The 20,971-nt window shown below is 47.7% G+C and overlaps 1 protein-coding gene across 2 annotated transcripts in view; it reads left to right on the top strand.

The window, feature by feature from the left end:
• The first annotated feature begins 2,344 nt into the window (after positions 1–2,344).
• Positions 2,345–20,971, top strand: part of KY (kyphoscoliosis peptidase) — a 78,644-nt gene continuing 60,017 nt past the window's right edge. For both annotated transcript variants that reach the window (XM_032769808.1, XM_032769811.1), the window contains exon 1: positions 2,345–2,447. The gene's annotated coding sequence lies outside the window, so the exon portion shown is untranslated. The remainder of the gene's footprint in view (positions 2,448–20,971) is intronic.

Consider the following 20,971-nt stretch of genomic DNA (forward strand, 5'->3'; position numbering starts at 1 on the left):
TAGTAAGAGGAGGCCCTGAGACATAAACCTTGGTATCAGAGGCCCAGTATGAAGCCTAAGGCCTGAACTAAATTAATGGTCAAGACTGCTAACATAAAGGAAAGTTAAAGTGTGAGCCAGAGGCAGGCCCTGCTCACAGAAGCTGGCAAGGAAAGGGCTGATACTGCAAAGAGAGACATACCTAAAAGGTACTGGACACCAGATATCAGAACATCTGCATACTTGTACACATCACACGGATAACAAGGAACAGGCTGACCCATCCCAATGACAGGGCCAAAAGGGTAATATGATGGATAGAGTTGTTTTTTTCGAACCAACGTGTACAAGGTGAGAGGCAGCACCTTACTACGTAGAGGGGTTGCACCTCAATACGTCAGAAGTGATGTGTAACTTGTTTGTACCTGTGTATAAGAACGCATCCCTGGGGTAGTATCTTTGCCCGGCCTAGGGGGCAGTGGAAAGTCCCGCCACTGAATGAGCCGAGTCCATTGTCAGGGAGCACATAAGTACTAGCTAGCCCCACCTCAGCAGCACCTTGGACTTCTATGCCGGGGAGCTGGAGACTGTGTTTCTCTTAGACAATAAACCTGGCCAACGTGCCTTCGTACTTTACTAGGGTCTGTGGTCATTGGGGGTTTTCTCGGGGTCTGCTGTGTCAGCTATCTGTGCAGAGCTGGGACAGCACACAGAGGGAACACACCCACGCAGCCGATTGATATCAACATTGAACAGAGTAGAGCACCACACCGGGAGCATTTGACAACACTTGTGATGGGGCAAGGCCAGATGGCTACAGTAAAGTACTGAGAAACAGGTATGTTAGCCCCAGGCTAAACAAATCCCTAGGACCCTGGTAACCAAATGGCAGTTGCTCCAGGTTAATCAAGGCACCTCGGAGGACAATAAGACCTTCTAGAGCATGGAGATAGCCTACTTTAATTAAGAACACCTGCAGCCATCAGGGCAGGCTAACAGGGCACCTGTCTGGTAAAAAGGAGCTCACCCCGTCGGCAGGGAGAGCGCAGAGGAGAAGGAGTGCGGTGAGTTGCTGGGAGCAAGAAGCTGAGAGTGAGAACTGTGGAGGATTAGGAGACAAGCATTATGTCAGACCATAGGGGAAGATCTGTGGTGAGGCAAAGAGGTCGTTGTTTGGGGAGGCCATGGGAGTAGCCAGGGGCTGTAGCTGCCTATGACACGCTATTACGGCAGCTATAGACAGCTGCAGATCCACGTCCTCCCTGTGGAGTGGAACCCCGGTAGTAGAGGGCGGGCGGGCCCGGGTCCTTCCAACTCCTGATCAGACACAGGAGGAGTTGACCCAGACTGTGGGGAAGATCACTGAGGTGAGCAAATCTGCCAAGAAGCGCAGGACCCACCAAGGTAGAGGAGGAACTTTGTCACACACCCGATAGCAGTTTATTTTACAGACAATTCTGTTTGTGCTACCTGCATGTCACCACATTTCTCTAAATCTCCTCTGCCCTTGAACAATGGAACGTATTCCTATACCTGATGAACTGACGACATTTGTGGTTGCCCTACAAGAATGATGCCAGAGTTCACTTAGTTACGTGTATGCTACACTGTGTTCGGTGATAACCCAAGCTCACTCATAGCTGCACTACAGTACAGGAAGACAGTAAATGTTTCCATTTATTGCTTTTCTGTAGGCATATGGCACTAGTGGTATAGAAAGGCTCTAAATATAGCCCTCCTATCAGTGGGTGTGATTGCTGTAGAAGAAAAGTTATAAATTGCATACTAGCCCTTCTAAACTTTGTCTCTTGTATCTGCATTTCCTGATAGAAGAGAGAGTAGTTTGTGCTGTGATTTTCTCTCTCAGCATTTAAGAACAGCACAGGCTCAAGGGTGTCTGAACAAACAAGATAAGACCACATTGCCTTGCATCTAACAATGCTTAAAGAAGCCAGAGCCCATACATAGCAGTGCCCCCATCTCCGAGGAAGCTGGCTACGGACAACATGATGTGCACAGCCACTTTCTCTTTCATTTCCTCATCACTGTAGCATATACACCTTGTATTGTACTGAACCCTGTGTGTGTTAGTATTTTGCTCTTTTCGTGTTCCACTTGCAAACAAGAAGACCGAGCTCAATGAGTTTACCTGCATAAACAATCCTTTGTATTCAAGTTAATTCATCTATTTGTGCATTTGTACATACCTGGCCAAATAAACTGACTCATTCCATTTAGATCCTGTATGAATGCTACTGCTGACGTAACTTGGGTCACAGGTACAAAGATCAATTACTATGGGATACTAAATACACTAAGAACTTATTTCCTTCTTGTGATAAGGCACAGCATTTAGCATAAGAAGGTGAAGCCCTGAGGCATTCCACGGAGTTCTAGAACAAGAATCCTTCTTGCATCTTTACGCGGATGAAAGTAATCAACAGAAAGTCCAGCATCCTGGCAAAGAGGTAATCATAGCACTGAGAGAACACCTCACCTGAGTGGTTCTTGAGATCTCAACATTCATTAGTTTTTAGAAAAGATTGCATTACACATTTGCCTGGCAATAAAGCAGGGGTGAGATTTGCGGAGTTAAGACTCAGGATAGCTAGCGCCACATCAGTTCTTGCAGATCAGAGATTACTTTGAATTCTTAACTCAGCACTGAATTGGAAAATATATCACTTTAAGGATCTGGTGTCTTTTTCTTTGAAGGGTGGCTTCAGGCCAACCCACCTCCATTTCAAAGGGCTTGGCAACAAAGTGGGAGTGATTCCTGTTAAAGGGGCTGGCTCGAGGTTGCTGCTGGAGGCTTTGAAATATGAAAATCCCAGTACAGCCAGTCTACTTGTTCAAATGTGTATTTATTTATATTGTGGATGCCAGGGCAAATGAGCAGGATCAAGGTCCTGTTGACAATGAGATTGCTGCCCTGAAAAGCCTATCATCTAAGAGGAATAACAACTAGGGAGAGGATACAATGAAACAGAAATGGTCCTATAATATACAGCACCTTTTCCTTTATGTCTCACTGTGCCCCCCCCACCCCCGCCTTGCTTATCCTCCAGCCTTGGGCTGTAACTATCTTGGCAGAAGGGGATTGAGGAGTGATCTGAAGAACAGGGTAACCAGTGCCAGGTTTACTAGGGTGCCAGTGGCTCCATGGAGCCGGGCTCATGCTGAGAAGGGGCCCCAGCCTACTCCACTTGCACTGCATCTTGAGACCTCACGCCTCCCCCACCCATCACTTGCTCCTCTTGGCCTGCCTGCCCTGGCCAACAGCTGCTCTACGCCCCTTGGCCCCACCCCCCTGCGCCTCTCTACCCCCTGGCAAGACCCCAGTGCACCTCTGGCTCCAGGCCTGTGGGGTCCCACCTGTCTCCCCAGAGCTGAGCTGCCTGAGACTGGTGCAGAAGCCTGGCCAGTCTCAACCTGGGGGGGCAGACCACGGAGGGGGGCTTGGCTGCGCCCCTCCAGGCTCTTGAGAGAGTCCAGCCAGGGCAGGTCTTGGCCCGGCTGATCACACCATTCCTGAAGGGACAGAGCAGTTCCTGGCCTGGGGACCAGCCCTGGCTATACTGCTGGTTCAGCTCAGCAGATGCGGTCACCTCCCAGCAGGGCTGGTGAGTGTGGCCAGAAAGCAGGGCATGGGGGAGTGGGTCTCTGGGGAGTCTGTGTGTGGGGCAGGGGAGTGCTGGACTGGGAGGGGGCAGGGAAGATGTGTGTGTTGGGGCAATAGGGAGTGGGGGTTCTGTGGGGGGTGCTGGGCAGTTGTGATGGGACTGTGGGCAGGGGAGGTATTGTGCAGGGTGCTAAGCATTTCTGGTGAAGGTCTGGGGGGAGTGATGGTCATAGGGAAATCGGGGGAGGGGGTGTTGGATGGGGCAGGTCTCTGTGGTGTGGCATGGGCCATCCCCCCGAAGGGAAAGGGCATGCTGGTATCACAGGGCCACTGTGCATCTGGCAACTGGCAGTTTGTGAATAGTGCCCTCACAGGGTCACTCCTGTCTTGTCATGCCCCTGGCTGGCTCGTCGGTCTGGGGACTGACCTCCCTGTGCCATGCTCCATTGCCTCAATGGGGGCCTACAAATATGTTTGGTGCCAGGTCCACAAAAGTTTAATCCGGCCCTGACTACCAGCCTTATGAATCAGTTCCCCAGCACTGTCCCTTATACATAGAAGGCACACACACTTGTGGGAAGAGAGAACAAGCAAGTGATACAGTATGCCAACCTTGGCAAAGCAGGAGGAATGGGGGTGATCTGGTAAGAGACAAGAGCTGAGAGCTGGGAGAGCATCAGATGCTCAGATTTGACAGTGAAGGAGAGGGAGCGGGAGGGGGGGCATGCTAGGAAATTTGGAAAGAAAAAAACTCCACAGAAAAATAGCTTTTTTTTTTTTAAATCAGTTCTTAAATTACTATTCATATGTTAATTATATCGATGCTGGAGCACACCCTCCATTGCCCTGCAGTCACTCACACAGATACAAAGGGGGTGGTAAAATGCTAGCCAAGCAACATGGCAATGTTTTATACCCACTCTTCCCTGATAGCTGTACCCTCAATCCATGAGAAAGTGCCAACTGTGTGATATAGGGTCTATGGAATAACATACCAGAAAACCCTTCATAACAGCCGGTGTCCTTTACACTTTAGTTGGTGACTTGCTCTGTTCAGTGTTTATGGATGTCAATCAAGAGAAGGAACACAATTCTGTAGCCTGATCTGGGGTGTGTTAGTTCTATTGATTTAATTTATCAATGTAATTTAATTTTCATTAATTTGCAATTAATAATATTAATACTTATAAATATTAATTAGTATGGGTTTAGGCTCACCAATCTGTTTGATCAGAAGATAACAGTTCTTGTCCCAAATCAGGCTCCACAGAATTTATAAGGGACCTTCAGGGGTATGACAGGAAGCTCACACAGACAGATATCGTCATAAAGACTTTATTAAAGTCAATGAAATAGTGAGCAAATGGTAAAATAGTCAGAGTTACAAAATTACAATTGCATCACTGTTATTCAAGAGATACATATGAGAATACAATATTATGTGCTGTAAAACTTTGGTTAATACTCACACCCTGTTTTGATAACCTGTGTTGAAAGACACAGGACCTCGTCTTTCCAGTTTCTCACCTCTTGCAGAGGTGTGCAAAGGAAACTAAAGCAAAGAGCTGTCAAAGCTGCTTTAGAATTTACTCTCTAACTTAACTGAAAGAAAACCTAATACACAAACTGAAAATAAAGTTTAGAGAAACCACGTAGATGGATAGCATCAATACGTAGTTGAAGATAATGAAGAGTGAGATAGTGATGTGGGTCACCTATTTTATAGGGCATAAGTACTGGAAATCCTTCCTCTGATGCCCAAATTTTATTCCTCCCCACAGAAATGTTAGGGTACATTTACCCCATAGGCTAGTATGTATGTGCGTATGGATGACAGGTATGTACGCACTTGTATCCACAGACTTAACAAGTACACCACAACTTTGAAAAATCCTCTATGCCATTCTTCATTGTCTATTGGTCTGGCTAAAAGTCTTAGACATAGGCATGGGAACTTTATCTATTTAGGTAACAAGATAAAGGTCAATTTTACGTTCTGGGTAGAAGGGCCCACTATAGGTATGCTAACTTTGCTTTAACTTAACATACAGGTTTTTGGCCTGTGGGTCTCTTGCATTACAGCCAAACTTATTTTTAATATAAATCTATAAACCTATTACAATACATCAAATACTTAAACTTATAAGAAAAGATATCAATGCAAGCAAGCAGATTAATCCTTAGGGCTACAATTCCTAAACTTTTCATTTTGTCCAGGGGAATTTCTGGTAACTTCTGACAGTAGAGCCCGAGTCACCTGAATCTGTAGGTGAAGTTACGGGTTTATGTGCATGAGTAGTTGCATGCTGGTATGATACATGATGAAAACAAAAGAAAAAGACTTCCTGACTTTTCTCTTTATACCACACTGGCTATTGTCTGATTGTTAATGCAGCAACTCAGCATAGGATGACATTGTGATTTGACCGAACAGTGCCAATTTCATTTCGGGGAGAAAACACACCATCCTAACCATGAACAGAGGCATCTGACAAGAGAGAGTTTCAAAGGGTATCACTGTGGAGTATGCTTGGAGGTAGCAAGTCTTGGCGAACGGTGTGTTTGGTCCATCTGTGGGTTGTTTGCCTGTTTGCTCTGCGTACGGGCTGCACAGGTGCGCTGGGGGCCCGCACATAAGCAGCTGAGACAGGTCTATTTGTTGGTGCATTGCCTTGGGACAGCCACACAGCTCTGGTCCTTGGAGCTTTAATCATTTCTGCTGCTTGAAATCAGCAGTTAATTGCTCTCTGGTGGTGAGGGGCAGAGCCGAGTTAAGCAGGGAGACTGGTACAAGAAATCACTTGCGAGGTGAACTTGAGAGCTGCAAAGAGAGGCAGTTAAGAGGAGAGTTTATGAAGCAGTATAGAGGCTCTCCTTCCAGCTCAACATGCTATTTCAAGATTGTCAGTGATGGAGCAGGGGTGATGATCTACCACAGAGGTGCCATTTTTGCTTTCCTGCCTGAAGGGACTTCCCGTGCATGAAGTGCACGCTGGTGGCTGTGCTGGAAGAAAAGATTGTTGAGTTGGAAGGGCAAGTAGTGGCACTACAGAGAATCACAAGAGTTCTTAGACAAGCAGATCCAGAAAACACCAGTACCCCAGGTTCAAGGAAGAAAGAAGATGGACACCAAGAAGTCAGAGAGGAGACTTGGCAGTTTGTAACTACCAGAGGCAAGAGGTCAAGGCAGTATTCTACATGGCTGGAGCCTGATGAGGATGGGCAGGCGCATTGGCCACCAGGCAGAAGGGGACCATAAGGAATGCCACACAGCTAGAAGTTTCCAATTGATACCATGTTCTTGATGTGGAAACTAGGGAACCTCTCTCTCAATATCCAGCTTGTCCAAGGCAATGGAGAGATGTCCAGGACATACCTGTGGATGGCAGCTCAGCCCAACCTGTAAGAAAAACAAGCTTGCCCACAAAAGGCCTCCAACAGTTCAAGGCAGATGGACAATCTGTCTTGGGGATTCAGTTCTCAAAAGAATTAAAAGAACATTCTGCAAGGCACAAGCAGACAATAGGATACTGTGCTGTCTTCCTGGAGCTGAGACCTCATTCTAAGACTGGACAGGTTTCTGAAATCAACAGACAAAAATCCATTGGTGATGTTTCATATAAGTATTAATGACACTGCATCAGTGAGCTGTGCTGCAATAATAGATTACATCAGGGATCTTGGAAATCTGCTGAAGAAGAATGTCAAAGCAATCTGTACCATGAGCAAGGGAAACAGTAGGCAGAAGATTCTGGAAGTGAATCACAGAGGAGGTAAGTGGAGGAGGATTTTGGTTTTGTGGAATTACAGCCCCATTTCTTCACTGGTTGTGAACCATAGTTTAGATGGCCTCTACCTCAGTAGAAAGGCAACCAATAGTCTACCTGTCCCTAGGTTGAGAATAGCCAGCAAGATGTTAGTTTAACAAAAGGGGGAGGATAAAAAGAGAGAAGATATGAGTGCTCAGCACAAAAAAAATCAAGATATTGATAACAAAACTAATCAAGGAACCAAAGAACCTGAAGGGAAGAAATTCTTGAATTTGACTTTTTATATAATTTTGATGGATAGTATTAGTTTATTTTCTTCAAATATAGATTTTTAATTTATTCAGTTGCAGGAAATTAGAGGAGGTCAGTAAATTATTTAATGACAATAGAGCTTGAGTTGCAAAAAGCTAAACTTCATAACTGTTAAAACACAACTTGTCAAAAAATCATGTCAAAATATACAAAGTAAATATCCTTAAATCAAACTTAAGTTCAAGCATCACTTTTCTTACTTTGCCCACCTGTAATTTTCAATGGAAATATTTATCAGTGTGTATGTGTATAGTGAAATTGACATTTACTGGTACACTTTTAATCTTTCTAAGCCTACCTATACACCAATACTAAGAGCACGGGTAATAAAAAAAGAGGAATTGGAATTCTCATTTTGAGCATAAATTTGATCTAGTTGGCATTACTAAAATTTGGTGGGATGATTCCCATGAGTAGAATGAGAAGAGTCAGTCAACGGTTATAACATATTTAGGAAGGATTGAGTGGGTAGGGGAGTGGCACACTGTCAAAAATGGTATTACTAGCTTACGAGTCACTGATTGTTTGAAAGAAAGTGATCTTGAATGCGTGTGGATCAATGTCCTGACACTGAAGGCACACAGTAAGGTATGAGTTGGTGTCTGCTGCAGACCACCACACTGCACTGGGCAACGGGATGACCTGCTCCTGAAGCCCCTATCTATCTACGAAGTGTAGAAAAAGAAGCTGCATGATCATGGGGAACTTCAACCTGAGTGACGTATATTGGAAGTCTCATGCTGCCAGTATAAAACATCCTCAGAATTTCTTATTCTAGAAGACAACTTCCCAACTCAAGTAGTGCTTTATCCAACAAGGGGAATTCTGTATAAGACAGTGTAGTGACAGATAAATAGGATGATCCAGCTGCCAAATTTCAAGTCCCTGCTCCAAAAGCATAGAGCTAGAAATGCTCAACAAAACAGTGGTTAAAAAAGACTTGAACATGGATAAAAAAGTTCTCTCTCTAACCTAATCCTGAGAAATGGCTGAACTATTTTTGCTGCAATTTAGCCAAAAAAATTCACCCAGCATGGAAACTTTCAGCCCAAACCCTTACGGTTTGACAGTGGTATAAGCAAATGAAAACAGGATCCTGTGATGGAGTATCAGCCTCTCTTAACTCTAGGTGCTATCACCTGTAGGCATAGCTTGTTAACAAGAGGCACCAAAAGAATTTGAATTAGAGGATTACTTCCTGGCACGGAATCTGGGGAGTCTTCCGGATTCTCTTCCCCCAGGAACCAGAACTGGATGGAATCACAAGAAGTCTCCTTGCCCACCCTGTTGGAAAAGGCAGCCCAAAGGGGAGCAAAAGCAACTCACTGGATGAGAGGAAGAGGAGCATTGTAGGGTCTGTGCAGTAGAGTACAGGGGGGTTGGATCATAGGCTCTAGTCTGGTCCTACCCCTCATTTCAGTGAAGAACTTGTTTCTCTTCCAGACAGAAGTGTTCGTTTCTGAGGAGAGGTGCCTCTCCCTGTGTTACTTTTCAGGAATGCAGCTCTCTTCAAACCGCTTAACTCCTTAGCACAATCAATCCTAGGCTGCATTGCTGTCCTCAAAGCCAAATGCACTGAAAATCCTCAAGCGTGCTTCCCACCAAACATGGAAGGACACACATCAAATGGGCATGGCAAAAGAAACATCTGTCTATATTCAGTGGGCTAGACCCCACCGAACCTTCCTCCCACCCCTCCTTTTTTGATTGTTTCATGCTGCTCGGGGATTGCAAAGCAGCTGGAGAACCTCCAGGTATGGTGTGTGTGGGAAGTGGGACTTCAGATGGCATGAAGTCACTTTCAACAGCTCTATGTCACCCACTGCTGTCCTCGCCTTCCCATTGAGGGGTTGTATTAGTTGTGGGCTGGGGACACAAGGGCACTGTCAGAGCAACATGTGCTCCAGAAATTTATAGCCAGAATAACTTAGAGCAGTGGTCTCCGAACTTTTTTGATCTAGCACCCCATAAGTAAAAAATGTTGAGCATGCACCCCCAATATAAGTATTTTTATGTATAAATGTACTACTATACTAATATTATGTACATTATAAAACATACAAAAATGGGAATTAAAAAAGGATGAAATAAAGATGAATATTAATTTTTATTGTACTTTATTTATTAAAGTACAAAATTTTGCTCGTACAAAAAATTAATAATAATAATTTTTAGTGAGAGCAATGTGATTGAATATGCTTAATTATTTCTGAAAATCTTGGTTTAACACTTTGTGATTCAGAGATTTGAAGGTCTGGATTAGGGTTAGGATGCGGGACAGGGCTCAGGGTGAGGGTGCGGGTCTGAGAGGGAGTCAGGGTGGGGGTAAGGGAGGAGGCTCAGAGTTGGGGCAGGCAGGAGGTGACAAGCACTTACCTGGTGCAGCTCCTGTTTGGTGCAGGGGATGTGCAGCGCGGCACTGCCCCCATGGCCACGACTCTGGGAGCCACAATTCTGGGAGCTCCCCCTCACCCCCAGGCAGGCCACCATGAACGCAGGGGCTTTAGGGGATGCAGAGCCCTGGGCTAAGGGGGCCCCAGGGCCCTGGCCTGAAGCTCTAAAGCCCCTTTCAGAATGCGGCCCTGGGGCCCCTAATGCCCCTGCATTCCGGGTGGCCTTACCTGCGGGGGGGTGGGGGCAGCTTCCCTGCTCGCTAGTTCCCTCCCTCTCACAGCCGCCCTTTTTTCCCCCCCTCCGGCAGTGCTCATCCTGCCGCGCCCCCCAATGGATCGTCTTGTGCACCCTCTGGGGTGCACGTACCCCACTTAGGAGACCACTGACTTAGAGCTCTCTCCCCTGAGGCTGCCCTAAATTACAGAAGGGGTCAAACCAGCCCAAGGACCAGGGGGATTGAAAGATGGCTTAGAGCTATTGTCCCCTTCTTCCCTTGGCTCTTGCACCATTCTTAGCTCAGCCAGACCCAAGCATCTGGCTCAATACATCTAGCACAGGGGAGGGCAAACTACAGCATGTGAGCCGGATCTGGCCAATCAGGATTTTCAATCCATCCTGCAGGATTGCCAGCCCCATGGCGCAGCAGGGGCTAAGGCAGGCTCCCTGCCTGCCCTGGCCCTGCACCACTCCTGGAAGCCACCGGCACCATGTCCCTGTGGCCCCAGAGGAGAGGGGGGTACAGCCCCCCCACAGCTCCCATTGACCGGGAACGGGGAACCGCGGCCAATGGGAGCTTTAGAGGTGGTACCCACAGGTGAGGGCAGCAAATAGCAGAGCCACCTGCCCTACCCCACCCTACCCCCAGGAGCCACTGCCAGACAGGCTGGCCACTTCTGGGAGTGGTGCGGGGCCAGGGCAGGCAGGGAGCCTGCCTTAGCCCTTCTGCGTGCCACTGCCACCCTGGAGCTGCTCGAGGTAAGCAGCGCTTACCAGAGCCCAAACCCCAAACTCCTCCTGTACCCCAAACCCCTGCCCTGAGCCCATTAACCCCCTGCCTTGAGCCTCCTGCCACACCCCTTTTGCACCCCAACCCCCTCCCCTGAGTCCCCTGCACCCCAGCCCCTTGCCCTGAGCCCCTTCCTGCACACTGCACTCCCTCTCACACCCCAACCTCCTGCCCCAGCCCCACATTCATGGACCTGCATACAATTTCCCCACCCAGATGTGGCCCTCAGGCCAAACTGTCTGCCCACCCCTGATCTAGCAGCACATATAGCTAGAAGTACACGAATAGCTGAAAAGATAGAGTCAGTTCCTCTCCGAAGCCCTTCAAATACAGTTACTGCCAGATCTCTGACATCCTGCGGCATGCTCGCCCTTTACAGAAGCCATCATCCCAGCACAGCTGAGAGCAGATGGCTGTAATGATGTTTCTGAGAGAAGCTGTCAGCACCCAACTCCCTGCCTCACATGATTTTAGGCCTACCACCTGGGGATCGCAAGGAATTCTACATGCATGTAGGAGGTCATTGTCAATATCATGCTTCATGACTGCCATAAGCTAGCTTGTATGGAATAAGCATCGTGCAGTGCCTAAAGGTTATGCCACATTCTGGCCTTGGCACAATTATGAGGAGGAGCCAGGAGTCGAGGCAAAAATTGCACCTTGCTTGACCAGAGTTTAGTTAGGACTCACTGAAATTATCTCAACCTAGTCTCAATGGACACTGGTCCACATTTGAAACCACAACATCTGCTAGAGTGCTCAAGAGAGGCCCTGGTCTGGAATAGCAGGGGTGGGGTGAGAAATCAGACCAGAGTGTATTGAGAGCTGTGGGAAGCCTAAATAGCCCCTGGACTCTGCCTGACTCCAATCAGCACAGTTTTCTGTGTCCTAGCATGTATTCTGTTCACCCCAAGAGAAATAGCCAGGGCCGCCCAGAGGATTCAGGGGGCCTGGGGCAAAGCAATTTTGGGGGCCCCTTCCATAAAAAAAATTACAATACTGTATTCTCGTGGGGGCCCCTGTGGGGCTTGGGCAAATTGGCCCACATGCTCCCCGCCAGGGACGACCCTGGGAAAAATAAACCTTCCACATCTCGGCACATACCCAGTTTTGAGAAAACTTCTTTACAAGGTATCGCTGGTTCTCAGCATCAGCTAGTGCTAAAAGGCACTAAAGCTCATTAAAAAGGTTAGAGAAATATTTTCCGTCAAAACTTTTTTTGGATCGAAAACTAGGGGTTTTTAAAAAGCGGAAAAAAAATTGCGGACAATGTCTGCTTTCCTTCAAAAGTTGTTGTTTTTTTTTTAATTGAAAAGCTGAAATTAGTCGGCCAAAACCTGAATATGGTTTGGGGTTTCAGAAGCGTGTGGCCAAATATTTGCTGCTTGCTGTGTTTGATTGTTTAAAGAAATACTAAAAATTCTGCTTAAAAAAATCCAAAACTTTTGAACCACTCAATTGTGACCAAACGCCTGAGCCCACCCAGTCAAGATTTTTCCAGGTTTCTGATTCTCTGCTGGCTTTCTTGACTCATATTGTCTCCATTAACTTTGGGTTCATTTAGGTTAGAACATAAGACACGCCATACTGGGTCAACCAAGTTCCATCCAGCCCAGTATCCTGTCTACCGACAATGCCCATGCCAAGTGCCCAGAGGGAGTGAACCTAAAGGTAATGATCAAGTGAATCTCTCCCCTGCTCCATCTTCCCCCTCTGACAAACAGAGGCTAGGGACACCATTTGTTACCATCCTGCTAATGCCATTAAGGACTTAACTTCCATGCATTTATCTTGTTTCCTAGAGACTGACTCCATGGGGTCCCTCACAAACTGGGACGGTTACTGTGGGTTTGTCTTTAGTAAGCTATGTACATGCTCCACAAACTGAGCATTTGAGCCTTGTTGTGAAAACTTAAACATGCTCAAAATAGCACATACATGTGAATGAACACAGGGTGCTAAAATTAAATTACCTAGGGCTTCTCAACTGGGGGTCGGGACCCTGCAGGGAGTCACAAGATTAACTTGGGGGTTGTGACCTGTCAGCCTCCACCTCAACCCCACTTTGCTCCACATTTATAATAGTGTTAAATATATAAAAAAGTGTTTTTCAATATATGGGGGAGGCGGGTTCACACTCAGAGGTTTGCTGTGAAAGGGGTCACAGAACAAAAAAGTTTGAGACCACTGAAACTAACCCCTCTGAAGCTCAGGGAATGCAGGGAGGGGGAGCGGGTGTCTCCCTTGGTAGGTCAGGAAAGAGGTAGGTGGTGTAAGGATATTGCTCTCTCCATGTGATCCTCCCCCAGTGGCCTAATTTTAAATGAAGCTACTCTCCCCTGACATGAATCTCCCTATGGCACTGAAATTGAATATAGACTATAATTTGGCATTTGAGAAGTAAAACGGATGGTAGCCCTAATGGAAAAGCTAACAGCTTGGCTCTTCTGCAAGCCTCAAACTGCTGGATGAGCTTTAGAGTAGGGAAGCCTGTGCCTCCCAAACAGCCTAGCCCTGCCCCCTATCTGACTCCCCTACTTCCTGCCCCCCAACTGCCCACCCCCCTTAGAATCCTCGACCCATTCTGTTCCTGGCACCCCGCTCACCCGGAGCCTCAGTGCATCGTATCCAGCAGTGTCCCTGAACAGCGGTGCAGTGTGGCTCCCGCGGAGCTCCTGAGCTCCGCTCTGCTCAAAGCCACGTGATAAGGGAGAGTGCTGGGCGCTCAGGAGTCCTGCCGGAGCCACAGGGCACTGCTATTCAGGGACGCTGCTGGATTTGCTGAGGCTCTGGGTGAGGGGCGGAGGCGGGGTCGGGCTGCGGCGGAAGCCTGGCCCGTTCTCTTGGGGGCCCCTGCGGAGCCCGGGGCCTGGGGCAAATTGCCCCACTTGCCCCCCTCTCTGGGCGGCCCTGGAAATAGCCACAGGTTATCCAAACCATTGAGGGGTGCTCTGATCCAGGGACTGATGAAGAACCCAGCACATATAAAGCAAACATAAGAGACTGGCAGTGAAGCTATAGTCTGACAGGGACCAAAGGGCTTAGAGGTAACAGGCTGACCACTGAAATGGAGATCCACTCTCGGGCACTCGCAGCTTCCAGGCTAGTTTGAGCTGCTATCAGAAGCTCAAAGGAAAGGCTACCTACTCTTGCTTGTGTCACTGCTTAAGAAAGCTGGTGCCTAGAAGGCCCAGGAGGCATCTATTGCTACCGTTTTGCTATTAACGCCTACGCCATTTGTTTCTGTTATGGAAGCCAGCGCAAAAGGAGAAACCAATTGGAGCGAGTGGCTGGGAAGAACCAAGGAAGCTAGGTAGCCCCTACATATAAGGTACAGAACAGGCAAGGAAGGTGCACTTAGCCAGCTAATGGCCGTTACAGTAGGAGAGCACCACCCAAAAGTGAGAAGCAGGCATAAGTGTGGATAGACACAAACTGCAGGCCTGGCAATAGGCAGCATACCCACGTGGCCCTGGCTTCATCTGAGGGAAAAGACTGCTGAGATGAGAAACTGGGGCTGGAGCATCTGGTCTCATCTCTGGCAGACAGCAGCCATTCAGAAGCAGGGAGTCACCCTGCAACCAGTAGGTCAGGTTTAAGTATGCTAAGAAGGAAGTTGAATACGTGTCTCATTCAAATGTGTCCTCCAAGCCCCGAATGGCTGACAATGAGGAGGTTGTGCCCACATGGGTGGGTGGCACAGCTGAGAGCAGGAATTATTCTTCAGAGGCTTTGTTATCAGAGCACAACAGCTGCTTTCTTGGCCCACACACCAGAAATTGAACCAGGGACCTTCAGAGCTAAAAGCACAAACTAAACAGGCAAGCCGCTCTAGCGAGGGCCAAAACAAACCCATAGCTTTGGGAGTTCGTAACATATTCACTAGTGGATTACAGTGGCACTAATACAAAGAGCTGTGGGTGCCCAGGAAACAAACTCTTCTCTAGGGTTTAATCAAACATATTATGAGCGAGTCCCTGGAAAAGCCAGTCTCTCACAGACACCCAAGAGACGTGTCCTGGGGAGAGAGCACGTATAGCAGGCTCTGAACTGCTCCCACATCCATAAAGAGGAATGAAAGTACAGCCAGTCAGAAGAGAGCAGCTTTAACTTCCTGGCACTCATAGAATCTTCCCAGCTCATGTTACGTTCATGTGTCCTTGGCTCGTCTTTGTACAGTTGAAAAAACACAGTAATGGGACACAGTTAATTGAGGCAGCGGCATTAGCAGGGCAAAAAGCAAGGAAACAATTCTTTCCCATTACCTTTAATTGGTGACCTGTGGCTTTAACGGGACAATCCTACTTGCACAATCTGTTTTATTGAGATGCTTTTCAGCTTTGATAGGCCTGTCAATCACAATTAGAGGGGTTACATTGCCCATGAAATGCTACAAATTGCTCATGGGCTGCTTTACAAGATGGCCACCAGGAGCAATGAGCTCTCCCTTGCTGAGCATGTTAAAGTGCATGCTTGCTGCTCCTTAGACATCTGCTATTATTACTTAATCCACTTCTGCTAATTAAGTTGAGTTCTCAGAAAAATGAACTAGTCAAATTAGCCACAATAAAGGAAGATATTAGCAATGATGACTGAATGCTAATCCAAATTTGGACTGGAAACATGATGGGTAGTGAAAGCAAGGGAAGTCTGTTAATTATCACTTATCCATTTCACTGGTGCTGATTCATATCACATCTCGTACTGTGTTTGTTCAGCACCTAGCACCACTGGGACCTGGTCCATGACTGAGACTCCTACTGGGACTCAACAAATAACAAAAATGTGGTTTTGGTAGCAAACAGTCATCAGGTCTGATGCTAAAGCAAAGAGCACAGAGTTGGCTTTCCAACATTGCTATAAAAGATTTGAACTCACTGATAGCTGGCTATCAATTGGGAAATTGTATTGTAGTTCTAAGAGAGCACAGTCTTACACTTTAGACAGGAGCAGAGATCCAGATCCAAAGGTATTTAGACACCAAAACCCCAGACAGGCAAGTAGGTCTGGGATTTAGGTGCTCAAGTCCCAGTTTTGGCTCCACTGTGATCCACAGAATGCTAGCTGAACCTAGGACTGCCAACTTTCTACTCACACAAAACCGAACACCAATGCCCCACCCCTCCCTTCCTCTGAGGCCTTGCCCATGCCCCGCTCCTTCTCCGAGGCCCTGCCCACCTCTCACTTCTCCCCCCCTCCTGTCACTTGCTCAGTTGCTTATTTTCAACGGGCTGGCTCAGGGGGTTGGGGTGCAGGAGGAGTTGAGGGCTCTGGCTGGGGATGTGGGATCTGGGATGGGGCCCAGGGATGAGAGGTTTGGGGTGCAGGAGGGGGCTCTGGGCTGGAGGGTGGGGCCAAGGGGTTCGGAGTATGAGAAGGGGCTCCAGTCTGAGGCAGGGGGTTGGTGTGTGGGAGGAGGAACTGACTCTGGGCTAGGGGTGCAGGTTCTGGAGTGGGGCCAGAACTGAGAGGTTATGGGTGTGGGAGGGAGCTCTGGGCCAGGGCAGGGGGTTGGGATACGGGAAATGTGGGCTCCAGCTGAGGGTGCGGGCTCTGATGAGGGGCTGCAAATGAGAGATTTGGGGTGCAGGAGGGGGATCTGGGCTGGGGCTGAGGGGTTTGGAGTGTGGGAGTGGGCTCCAGGCTGGGACCGAGAGGTTCGGAGGTCAGGGAGGGGGATCAGGGAGGTGGCAGGGGATTAGTGCCTAGGAGGGGGTCAGGATGCAGAATCTGGGCAGCGCTTACCTCAAGCAGCTCCCAGAAGCAGCAGCATGTCCCCTCTCCAGCTCCTATGCAGAGGCGCAGCCAGGCGGCTCTGTGTGCTGCCCCATCCGCAGACATCACCCCTGCAGCTCTCAGTGGCTGTGGTTCCCAGCCAGTGGGAGCAGCACTTGCGTAGGAGCAGCCCGGGGGTTCCACACACTGCCCCTGCCCCATAGGAGCCAGAAAGGGGACATCCCGGCTGCTTCCCTGGAGACGCACGGTGCAGAGGCTAGCAAGGAGCCTGCCAGCCCCTCTGTGTGGAGCCATCAACTAGACAGTCAAATAGCCCAGTCAGCAGTGCTGACCAGAGCCGCCAAGATCCTTTTTTACCAGGTGTTCTGGTTGTAAACTGGACACCTGGTCACCCTAGCTGAACCTTGTAGGCACTCTCACTCACTCAGTACCTATGTTTTCAGATAAAATTTCACTCAGTGACTGTAGGCCCCAGTAGTAACTAATAGAAGAGTGAATGGAATAGGGGGACTGGACCCAAATCTCCCACCTCCCAGATGGGTGCCCCAATCCTTGGACTGCAGAGTCATATTTTCCTCTCTATCCTTCAGTAAGAATTTTATTTATCAACAGTCATTGGGCCAGAGTGTTAGAGTGACTGTAGACCAGGGGTTAGGGCACCCATGTGAGAGTCCCAGGGTCCTATCCCCTTGTGCCAGTCACTTGCTCATGATTTAACTCACAGGAGAGATTGAGGGAACCCCCATGGAATCTCTCACAGCTCAGTGGGTAGAGCACTCAGACAAGCATGGAATCTCTCACAGCTCAGTGGGTAGAGCACTCAGACGAGCATGGAATCTCTCACAGCTCAGTGGGTAGAGCACTCAGACGAGCAATCCCTGTTCAAAGCCTTTCTCCCACTCTAGCAGGGAGGGGAGACTTGAACCCAAGAGGGTGCTCTGAGCACTGGGGTAAGAGTTATAAGATGAGCAGTGGAGGGGTGACATCATTACCATTACCTTCTCCTCCCACCATTGTGTCTGGTGCGAGGCAGGCGCCTAACCCATTCCCACAAGGAATGACTGAGGTGCCTATGGGGGCTCCACAAACAGGGAGGACAAGCCTCCTCTCCCTCACACAGAGTAAAATCTTGTCCCATAGCTCTTAGTGCTGCTGCTGCGGCTTCAGAGGCAATGTGGTGCCGAGCTGGCAGGTCTCCTCCCCCTGCCCATATGAGAATGGCAGCAGGAGGGGAGCTCCCTGCCCGTGGGGGGAGGGATGGAGACTGAGGAGCTGGCTCTGGGGGTGCCACAGGGGAGGCCTGGGGAACAGCATTGCCACTGCCAGGCCTTTATTACTGTGCAGACTGGAATGGGCACACCCCACTCAGTCGTCCGAACTCCACCACCATCTTTTAGTAACACCATTGGGGGCCTAGGGCAAGCTGGGCCAGTGCTGGCTCAGGCCCAGCCTGGCCACCACAGGGCATTAGCGCAGCATGGGGGCGGGGGATGACAGAAAAGTACTAACGCAATTCAACTGCGTGGCTCAGGATCAAATCTGCCAAGCCCTGTTCCCTGCCCCCACCTGACTCCAGCCCCTTAACCCTTCCCCTCTCAGTGTGTCTACCTCAATCTCCTTCAACCCCACTCCACCCACCCAGATCCTCAGCCCCTAAACTCCACCTCCCATGCCCCCCACAGCCTCCATGCCAGTGGTGCTCAGTAACAGAATGCCTAAGTCCCTTTGAAGATCCCATCCAGAGTGACCTGTTGCCAATGTGTGCTGCCATACTGCTGTTTACACAGGGATATTTTTAATAAGACAGATTTTTCAAATTATGGTTACTCTGACAGAGGATATATGCATCAGTGGGACTCCAATTCTTTACTGCTCAGAACAGTCAGAGAAAAGCCCATACAGCATCAGCAAGGAAGGATTCATTTGAAATAGACAACTTCCAGAAGCTGATAGAAATGCTAGAATGCCTTCGGGATGTGACCAACCAGTGAGACTTGTTTTGATGATGTTTTCAGTTTGGTGTCTCACTGGATGAGTGGTCCCCCACAGGAAGCAGGTAGGGTGTGTGTGTGTGTTCCATCGTTTAGAAAATTATGTTTTCATGCTCTTTCTTTTTGTGGATTCTGGAGTGACTCTGAAGTCCAAAGCGTGACGCACATGCTCGTGAGCAGATCGGGCAGACAAAGCCATAGATGAGCATCTTGGTAGCTATAGCAGTAGTATGGTGCTTTTCCCTTGCAGCTAACAATTGTTTATTTCTGTCCTCTTCAAAGGCTTGGAAAGCTCCGAGTGCTGTGTGTTGCCATGCTGATCTATTTAACACAGCCTTCTCAAGATCATCCGGTTTTATTGCACCACAGCGTGTGCTGTTCTTGATGCTGTTCTTATAGTACTTTCTGGGGCGGTCTTGATTCTAATGTCCTTGTGCCAATTCCCCATAAAAAATTTTTCTGGGGAGTCGATATTCAGGCATCCTAATGATGTGTCCAACCCAGCGTAGTTGGGCTTTTATCAGCATGTCCTCAATGCTTATGGCATTTGACTTTTGGAGAACCTCCAGGTTGGTAATTTTGTCCTGCCAGCAGATCCCCATAATGGTGCACAGAAACTGCATATGGAAGGCCTCTAGCTGTTTGATGTGTCATTTGTATGGTGTCCAGGTTGCATAGCCACAGAGGAGAGATGTGAGCACAAAAGCATTATAAAGTTTTATTTTTGTTGAGAGGGTTATGTTGTGGGATTTCAGGACTTTGTTACGTAGCTTTCCTAGTGACAGAGAAACTTTCCATATCCTGTTCACGATCTCTTTGTCAAGAGATCAATTGTTGGATATGTTGCTGCCAAGATACGTAAAACTGTCAACTTGCTTTAGCTGGATTCCACTAATGGATATACTAGGGGATATGGCATGGAGCGGTGAAGATGATTGGTGCACACAGTTTTCTCCAGGCAGATTGTAAGTCTTGTAGTAACTCCTCAGTAAAACCTAGCCCTACTGAAGTTCATATCAAAACTCCCATTGAGATCAATGAGGCCAAGATTTCTCCAAAGAAATCTTCCTCCTGCTCGTGTAGTTCAGTTATTGCCAATGCCAAATGTTCAAAAAACATGAATTTAAAAAACAAAGTTTGCATTTTTTTCAGTTGCCTTTTGCTTCATTCTTTCTAGCTTTTCTCTGCAACCATAAGAACTGGAAACTTTCATTTAAGAAGAAAAAAAAAAAAGTTGAGCTCTCAGGTAATGATCACATTGCAGCAGCTGTGACTAAGAAAAATCACCAGAAATCACAAGAGTTGGCAACCCTGATCTGAGATGCAGCCAGCAGCCACTAGTTGCAATCTGGCAATCACAGGGCAGAAGTAATGCCAAATTTAAAGAACCATTACCAGAAAGGAATATTCTGGGGGAAAAAAGTTCTTATAAGAGGGTTACCCTGCTCTAGGGAGGGATAGTGAGGGCTTGGAGATTTGGAGGTACCGATTGTTATTACACTGTATCATCTCTCAAAGAATCACTACTAGGCGCTAGCGCTGTCAGGTTTACAACAGCAGCAGAAGACTTTACCACTAAAATCATGAAGCAATAAGTTTCAATGCTACTGTAAGAGCTACATATCATTTATTTACTTTCAGTATCACGCATAGGGCTTAAGGAAAGAATACACATTACCGATCTGGTTTTAAAACTTTGGATGAAAAAGAAATCCGAATTTTATATATTGCAGGACAGTCCCCAGAATGCAAGGTGCTTTCCAGACAGACGAACACCGTTTCCATCCTAAAGTGGATATTGATTAAGGACTATGACCTGAACGCTACATTGTCTTGTTTTTACTAAGCTAACTGGAATGAGTATTTTCCGTGTTGGGGATGTAAAATAATAAGTGAATTTCCATGTTTTATTAAAATTGATAATACAAGACATTTTAAAAGTAGCTTTGTTTTAGTGGAAGACTGATTAATACTGATAGCATTTTGGTATGTGTCACAGGAGCAGTATACTTTTAGGGCCAGATCCACTGATACACTGGCTGCTTTGTACTGCTCTGGCAATGCAATGCTGCCATCAATCCTGTATAGTTGTCCAGTTAGTTAATCTGGGTTTACAGCTGCTTTGTGGTGTTGTAAAGCAGCAGTTCCCAAAGTGGGGTCA

The sequence above is a fragment of the Chelonoidis abingdonii genome, chromosome 8 (assembly GCF_003597395.2).
Source record: "Chelonoidis abingdonii isolate Lonesome George chromosome 8, CheloAbing_2.0, whole genome shotgun sequence".
Lineage (NCBI taxonomy): Eukaryota > Metazoa > Chordata > Testudines > Testudinidae > Chelonoidis > Chelonoidis abingdonii.